Here is a 9,209-nt window from a genome sequence, read left to right as displayed (position 1 = left end):
CAAGGATCCATGCTTGTGAATAGAGGGTTGAGTGTTCTCCAAAGAATGACTTAAACAATTGAAAAGCAAAATTCCACTAACTTCTAATCAACTAACAATTTGACTAACTTTTAATTTCAAGTCATTTACTTTTATGCACTTTAAATTCAAACCATTTATCATTTGTCATTATACATATCATTTAACTTGTTTATTTTAATGCCATTTTCACTTTGCTCACTTGAGCCATATATTGTGATTGTATGTATTTGTTTGTGTATCTTGTTTGTGTTTGTGGTCCTAGGACCTTAAAATACATAATAAACAACAAAAAACCTTAAAAAATATTTGTGTGGACTGTTGGATTGTGATCTGAGCTTTGGACTTAGAATTAGGCAACATTCCCTATGCAAAAGGATTTGGCCAATGCCAACATTTCTGAAACCAAGTCATTGTGATGTATGCATTCATCTGATACAAGTGTTGGAGTCCTTGTGAGTTCATCTGCAACATGGTCTTCATGAAGATGCTACTTTGAACTTGTGTCTAATGCCTTTTTTGAGCCAATCAAGGAGTATGTCATCTGATACATGGGAGCTTAAGAAGGAGACTATGGAGTTGCTTGCTTGGATGTGGCTATCTTTATTTGATGCCTTGCTCTTCATCTTGCTTGCTTATTGATATTTCTTAATTTTAAAGTCTAAAGGAAAAGTGGGTTTCTATATGACATTCTTGTATATTGGATTACATCCCATTGGCCAGATCTTTTCAACTCTTAACTTTTAAATTCTTACTTAGGATTAGTCTCTTCATCTCCTCCCACTTCTTAAATTTGAAATCTCTCCCTCTTTTCAAAAACATTTTTTGCTTATGATTTCTAAACTTAGACTTTTTTGCAAATTAGAAACCTTGGCCTTATGCCATTGCATTTTTAAATTCTTTCTTAAAACAAACTTGTAAATGAACTTAACTATATTGACTTAAAATTTCAAAAGACAAAAAGAACTAACACTCATTGAAACCCTTTTAGGCCCTTTGTGTCTCTCTTAAACTTAATTTTGATTAAAAGCAATCCACTCATTTTGAAATTGATACCACAAACTACGAGGTTTTGATCCCTCATTTTTATGTTGGTACGTAGGCACAAGTTTGAAGGTCTTGTCAAACACAAAAAGATAATTAATGAATTCTTTTCTCATCCACACACTCTATTTATTGCAAACATTATTTTATATCAAAACACATACACACATAAAAAAGGGCTCCCTAGGAGTAGCTAGGACACTTTGGGTGTTAACACCTTCCCTCTGTGTAACCAACCCCCTTACTTGTAATATATGGCATTTTATTAGTTTTGATATGAAAACTTCTTATCTTTGGGTTTTGTTCGTACATTTCCCTTTTCCTTTGGAAACAATAAAAGCATGGTGGCGACTTTGGTTTTATTGACGATAAGTTTATCCATAACTTAATGGTCATGAATTTACCGCTACAGATCCAATCAAATATATCTTTGGAAAGCTTGCTTTGACTGAAAGGATAGCTCGATGGCAGATGCTATTGTTTGAATATGATATTGAGTACCGTACTCAGAAAGAAATTAAAGGAAGTTTTCTCATAGATCATTTGGCTCGCCAGCCGATCAATGATTATCAAAACACCAGGGTTAACTTTCTTAATGAAGATGTTATGTACTTGAAAGCTAAAGATTGTGATGAACCGTTACCTAGAGAAGGGACAAAGTCTGGATCCCGTTGGGGTTTAGTGTTTGATGGAGTTTTTAATGCTTATGGTAATGGAATTGGGGCAATCATTATTACTCATAAGGGTTCTCATATCCCTTTTAGTGCAAGATTGATGTTTGGTTGCATGAATAATATGGCAGAATATGAAGCTTCTATCATGGGTCTTAAAGAAGCCATTGACTTGAGGATTAATATCCTGGATGTGTATGGAGATCCACCCTTGGTGGTTAATCAGATTAAAGGAGATGGGAAACTCGTCATCCTGGCCTGATTCCTTACAAAGATTACGCGAGGAGGTTGTCAACTTTCTACAACAAATTAGAGTTTCATCATATACCTCGTGAAGAGAATCAGATGGCGGTCACTCTGGCTACTTTGTCTTCTATGTACAAAGTAAATCGTTGGAATGACGCACCCAATATCACAACTATATGCCTTGATAGACCTGCTCATGTGTTTGCTGCAAAAGAAGGTATAGATGATAAGCCTTGGTATCATAATATTAAGTGTTTCCTCTAAAGTCAGGAATACCCGTTTGGGGCATCCAACAAAGATAAGAAGACTTTGAGAAGACTGGCTGGCAATTTCTTTCTCAATGAAGATGTGTTGTACAAGAGAAATTTTGACATGGTTTTGCTCATATGCGTGGATAGACACGAAGCATACATGTTAATGCAAGAAGATCATGAAGGATCCTTTGGTACTCATGCCAATGGACATGCAATGGCTAAAAGGATGTTAAGGGAAGGTTACTATTAGTTGAAAATGGAATCTGATTGGTGTAAACATGTGAAGAAGTGCCATAAATGTCAGATTTATGCTGATAAGATTTATATGCCTCTGACGCTTCTCAATGTTATTTCCTCCCCATGGCCTTTCTCTATGTGGGGAATTGATATCATTGGTATGATTGAGCCCAAAGCTTCAAAAGGACATCGTTTCATTCTGGTAGCTATTGATTACTTCACCAAGTGGGTTGAAGCAACATCTTATGCTAGTCTGACCAAGCAGGTTGTGGTTAGATTTATCAAGAATCAGATTATTTGTTGATACAGTGTTCCAAGTAAGATCATTACTGATAATGGGTAGAACTTGAATAACAAGATGATGAAAGAGCTTTATGGTGAATTCAAGATTGAACATCATAACTCTTCTCCTTACAGACCTAAGATGAATGGGGATTTTGAAGTTGTGAATAAGAACATTAAGAGAATTATCCAAAAGATGGTTGTGACATATAAAGATTGGCATGAGATGCTCCCATTTGCTTTGCATGGATATCGTACGTCTGTCCGCACCTCAATAGGGGAAACCCATTTCTCTCTTGTGTATGGCATGGAAGCAGTGCTCTCTGTGGAGGTTGAGATCCCATCAATGCGAGCCAGGATGGAAGCCAATTTGCATGAGACTGAATAGTGTCAGAGCAGATATGATCATTTAAATTTGATTGAAAAGAAAAGAATGACAGACTTGTGTCAGGGTCAGTTATATCAAAAGAGAATGAATAAAGCGTTTGACAAGAAGGTTCGACCCCGTGTATTCAGATAAGATGACCTTGTTCTCAAGAAGATCTTGTCCACTGAAACTAGGGTCAAGTGGACTCCTAATTATGAAGGCCCATATGTTATTAAGAGAGCTTTCTCTGGTGGTGCCTTAATTCTTACAACTATGATGGTGAGGAGCTCCCTCGTCCTGTGAATGTCGATGCAGTCAAGAAATACTTCTCCTAGAAAATAAAATAACTGCTCGCTAAGTTGAAAATCCGAAAGGGCGGCTTAGGAAAAAATGAGCATATCAGTGGATTGAAAACACGAAAGGGAGGTTCAGGCAAAAGTTAGAGACATACACATAAATTAATCATCCCGGTAGATTGACCCCGAAAAGGCAATCTAGGCAAAAGTTAGGGATTATGGCAAGTAACTACATCAGGCCAGACTTGATCGTTTGAAGCAACCGTTCCTGTCATAGATTCCTTTTTTGTCATCCTCGACCGAAGTCCAGAGCGTAGTCTAATTCAAAGTTGTTAGGGAGAATAGTGGTCATTGTATATCAATGTAGCCCCTTTCATGTATTTGCCATTTTCCAACTTTGCAATGATCCATGGAGTCACGCCATTTGCGGACTACCATTTTATCAATAAAATTTGAGCCTTTTGCCCTCTTGTTTGCTAGTCTTATTTTGTTTCAAAATGTGAGATTTCATTTATTTTTTATGATCATTTTTTGAAACAAATATATATTTAAAACAATCATGTTTTTGAAAATTTACAAAAAAGATATGTATTTTTCCTCGACCTGTGAATAAAAAAGAGGAATGTTAATGGCAATCTCAAGGATGGTAAGATCCTGAAGAATGGAATTCAGTGACTTCCCAAGGCCGAATTTTTATTTAACAATAGTCGCTCCAGCATCAGATTGAAAAATTGGTGTAATCCCGACGAAACTATGCTAGCATCCCCATCTTGTTGAGATTAATCGAGTATCTTTTTGTACTGTATTATCAGTCTCACGCTTTTGCATTTGTTTTATCAACATAATCATACATGTATGCATATCATCATGATGTTTATTTGCGCATTTTGCATTTTTGCAACAAAAAAAAATCCTCACCACTCTCTGAAACCTTTCTCCCCACAGAGTGTGTGCGTCCTCTCTCCAATAGAATGTTGACCTTTAAGCAAAAAAGGTTTATCCTTTCTAAATTCCCCACTAAGTCTGACCCTCGTGGAAATTTTTGCTTCAGTTTTTTTCCCTCCAGCATTATCTGGATGGGATCAATCCCTCATTGAGATCATTCCCTAATTGGATTGAGTTCTCTTTGAGCGCTTCTCTCCAGTTCATTCCTGGTCTAAACTTCGGTCTCCCTCTAATTGGTTACCTTTGTTAAGCTATCATTTGGCTGGTAGTTGGTAATCATTCTGTTTGAGCTTATTACCTTTGTTAAAGCTATCACTCGGCTGATAGGAGGTAATAATTCATTTTACCTCTGATTGGTTACCTTTGTTAAGCTATCACTTGACTGGTAGTTGGTAATTATTCCCTTTGGTTTATTACCTTTGTTAAGCTATCACTCAGCTGATAGTAGGTAATAATTCCTTTTACCTCTGATTGGTTACCTTTGTTAAACTATCACTTGGCTGGTATTTGGTAATCATCCTTTTGGTTACCTTTGTTAAGCTATCACTCGACTGATACTAGGTAATATTCCTTTTACCTCTGATTGCTTACCTTTGTTATGCTATCACTTGGATGATAGTTGGTAATCATTCCCTTTGGTTTATTATCTTTGTTAAGCTATCACTCGGCTAATAGTAGGTAATAATTCCTTTTACCACTGATTGATTACCTTTGTTAAGCTATCACTTGGCTGGTAGTAGGCACTCACACTCTTTGCATAATTCTTAAACTATCCTTTTTAGAGCCTATAAATAAACCTCATTTTATTCATAAATGACACCACCAATCATTCATAAAATCTAAGTCAAAACTATCTTCTTTTTTCTTCAAGTCATTTCTTTTTTTATTTATTGAATTTTATTTTCTTCACATTATTATTATTGTTGAACTTAATTAGTATCTTAATCATCATCATTTTGCATGGAAACTCCATTTATTCAAAATCAAAAGTTTAAAGTGTTCTTCAACCTCCATGAGCAAAAGTCATTAAAGGAGATTTAATTTTTCATTTTTTTTTCATGATTTATTTTTAATTATAAGCATTCCATGTTATTTGTGAGATCAACTAGATGAATTTTTATTATTAATTTGCTTAATTTCATTAAAAATTGAGCAAATTATGACCAAAATAAGGATACATGTTATTATTGTTCTTGAACAATGCTAGACCCAATCAGAACCATCCATTTGCATCTTGTTTTCCTCTCCATTATATTGTCTGCATGCCACTTGGCGCATGCTGATGTTATGCATCCCCCATTTGCTTTTGTCATTTTTTAATTGTTTTTCTATGTAGTTGAATTTGGGCCTTGGGCCATTTATGTTTATTATTTTTTTTGCTAGCTCATATCTCTCTCTTATATCTACTTCATCCCACTTTTATTTTATTTTCTTTCTTTATTTTTAATTTATTTAATTTATTTTAATATTTCTTCTTATTATTATTAATATTTATTATTATTATTATTAAACTCATTAATTAGTTATAATTCTATTTTTATTAACTAATTTAATTAAGTTAATTAAATAATGGAATTAATTTTTCATTAATTAGTTAAAATAATTAAAACTAATAAATATACATAGTTAATTTAAATACTATTTTATTAGTTAATTCACTCCTTTTGATTAATCACTGTGATTATCATCCTCACATATTCATGCATTCTTTTATCCTTGCTCACTTAAAATTATATTTGTTAGTATTTGTTTAAATGAATAATTAGATAAGCAAATGATAATATTAATATTAAAATGATTTTTTTCTAAAAATGTTATAACCCTTGGTCCAACGCCAAGTGGAATTTTCTAAAAAAACATTGGTCCAATGCCAAGTCACTTTTCTCAAACCCGATTAAATTGTTTCAATGCAATTCAAATATCTCCTCCTGATTAAAACATAACGCTAAAAATATCTTTTCTTAAAAAAAATACGAAAGAAATGAGTCCTTGGAGTCTCGTATTCCTTGAATCCTTGAATGAATGCTCTCGAGGCACACGTCTTGGGTTACCTTTTCATTCACTCTTTTCGTTTCTAAAACACATAAAAACTTGTACGAAAAATGGGCCATTGGATTTTAGCATTTTGGTGGAACTTTTGAACAATCTTTTGAATGTTCATTGCCCACTAAACAACTTTGTGAATACATTGAATTAAAAAGGTATATTGGAGTTTAGCATTCTGGTAATACCCTGAAAAATTGGTTCTGAGGCTCAAGTCTCGTTCTCATCAAATATTTGTCATTTACCTTTAAAAAATACTCAACACATCAAACTTACTTGCTCGCCCCCGTCCGATTGAAAATATTTCATACGAGAACATTTGTCTAATCCTTTCTAATGCGTATAAACTTGGATTTAAGCCTCTCCCGCGAGTAAGCAAGCCATGTTTTACTATTAGAATTTGATCTGGACACGTGTTCAAATTTAATACACTTTTAATTAAGAAAACTCTTTTTCACAAACATACATTGTTTAGTCCTTTCTAACGCGTGTACAAACTAGGGCTTAAGCCTCTCATGCGCGAGCATAGAGCTAAATATTTAAACTACTAGAATGCGATCAAACAATATCCCTTCTACCGCAAAACAAACAAACGCTAAGTCTCTTATCTGCGAGCAAGAAGCCAATGTTTAATCGTTAGAATGTGACACAAACATCCGTCCCCTAAAATCAATCAACCAACACTCTTGGCTACCAAGAATTACGTAGTTTTGAGTTCTCCATCGCACCTTGAGATACGTAGAAGCGAGATTCATCGTCTCTTCAAGCACTATAATAAAAAACACCGAAAATATCCTTTTGTCTTGCCTAGAACTATGTCACTTTGAATTCCTCATTGTACCTGAGGATACGTAGGAGCACGACTCGCAAGCTTGTCAAACACCCTAATAAAAACATTTTTTGCGACCCCTTTTTTTTTACACTTTTAATAAAGAAAACATTTGACATAAGCCAATATCCAATCGCAAGTTAAACTAAAATATTCTCATTGAGTACAACGGACGTGAGAGGTGTTAATACCTTCCCCTTGCGTAATCGACTCCTGAATCCTGAATTTGGTTACGATGACCATTTTTTTAAAAAGGTTTTATCAATGTTTTCCCTTTCCTTCATTGGAATGAATAAAGTTCAGTGGCGACTTTGTTTGAATCCATTTTTTCACGACCATCGCGAAGAATTATATTTTTTGAGATGCGACAGCTGGCGACTTTCTGGGGACTATGCTCCAAGCAAGAGAGAGTCAAGCCTAACTTAGTTAACCTTGCGATAAATATTGACTTTGCGTAATTTTTTTCTTTGTGCTTGTTTATTTACTTTCTTTTATTGCTTTATCTTTTCATAATGCATGCTCATTATCATATTTATTTGTGGATCCTGATATGGTATCATGAGTAAAGCTCTACACCCAAGCTTTGGAAAAAGAAGAGGGAATACATAAGTTTATAATTGGAAGTTGGATAGTGTTAGTATCCAAGGACCTCTACTTGTGTGCCTAACATGAAGACTTCCCATAGAGTAGACCTTTTTGTAGATCTTGTTGTAAGACAGCTAGCCTGTCGCATGACTTGATTCATGAAGGTTCTATGAATCTGGGAACCACTCTTAGAACCCGTTTTTGTCTTGGTGGTTGCATAGTGTTAGACTCCAAGGACCTCTCCTTGTGTGCCTAGTATGAAGACCCCACCCATAATAGACCTTTCGTCACCCTCATCATAAAACAACTGGCTTGTTGTAGGACATTTATACGATTATCGTCCATGACTCTGAGAACCTTATCCAATACCTCAGAGCAAACCCTATGAGTGGTTTATGGGTAGAAATTTTAGAAATGTCCATTATAGCGAAGCCTTCCAGATAGGGTGTTATGTGATACTCATGTTATCCCGGATCCTAATTATACATGCGTTGCATTTTTGCATATAAAAAACCAAAACAAAAATCATGACGAGATTAAGTAGTGCCAAAATACGATTCTTGATGGTTTGAAATGAGGGAATGGGTCTCTATTTATAAGTTAAAGGTTGGCTCAAAAAGGAAATTGATTTTAATTCTTTTTAAGATAAGCTAATTGATTAAAACCTAAAGTCAATCGATTAGAAACTTCAAAGGTAATTGATTTCTAGTTCAAAAAGGAAATAAAAGATAACTATAAGTTGTACATCATTAAGATTTTGTCATAATATCTTAGAGATTAATTTTGATTTGATCTAATTGATTAGATAAATGTCCCAATCAATTATAAAAGACAACAATTCTGGCAACTCCCAATTCATCTAGCCCAATTTCAAGATATTTTTGAAGATATTTTCTTGAGAAAAATCAATTTGAAAATATGTCTTTATGCATGTGTGTGTGTGTGTGTGTTTTTATTTAGCCATGAACTTTTACAAGAATGCTCTTTTACTTTACAAAGTATTCACTCATACTATTTAAGATAGAGTTTTCTTGAACTTCAAGACTTTGTCAGATACTTTATTTTGTAGACACTTGCTTGAGTTTACTTGAGTTAAGGCTTGAGATTATATTCCATTTTGGTTACCATCATCTGATAGCCAAGTCAATGAAACCTTATTACTTAGGTTCATATCTTTATCCACTTAATCACTTATGTTTGACTTTTCATAAGACATTGGAGTCATAATTATTTATCATCATCAAAAACTCTTATCCTTGTTAAAAATATATCACATGCAAAACAAGGTTCCATACGAAGGATGTGGAGGTGGTTGATTGATCGTTTCTTGAGTTGCGGCATCGACAACAACTTCTTGCGCAACAGATTAACGAGTAGCTTTTGGATCCATTC

The sequence above is a fragment of the Lathyrus oleraceus genome, chromosome 5 (assembly GCF_024323335.1).
Source record: "Lathyrus oleraceus cultivar Zhongwan6 chromosome 5, CAAS_Psat_ZW6_1.0, whole genome shotgun sequence".
Taxonomy (NCBI): Eukaryota; Viridiplantae; Streptophyta; class Magnoliopsida; order Fabales; family Fabaceae; genus Lathyrus; species Lathyrus oleraceus.
The sequence above is the reverse complement of the archived record's forward strand: the minus strand, read 5'-3'. Positions refer to the sequence as shown.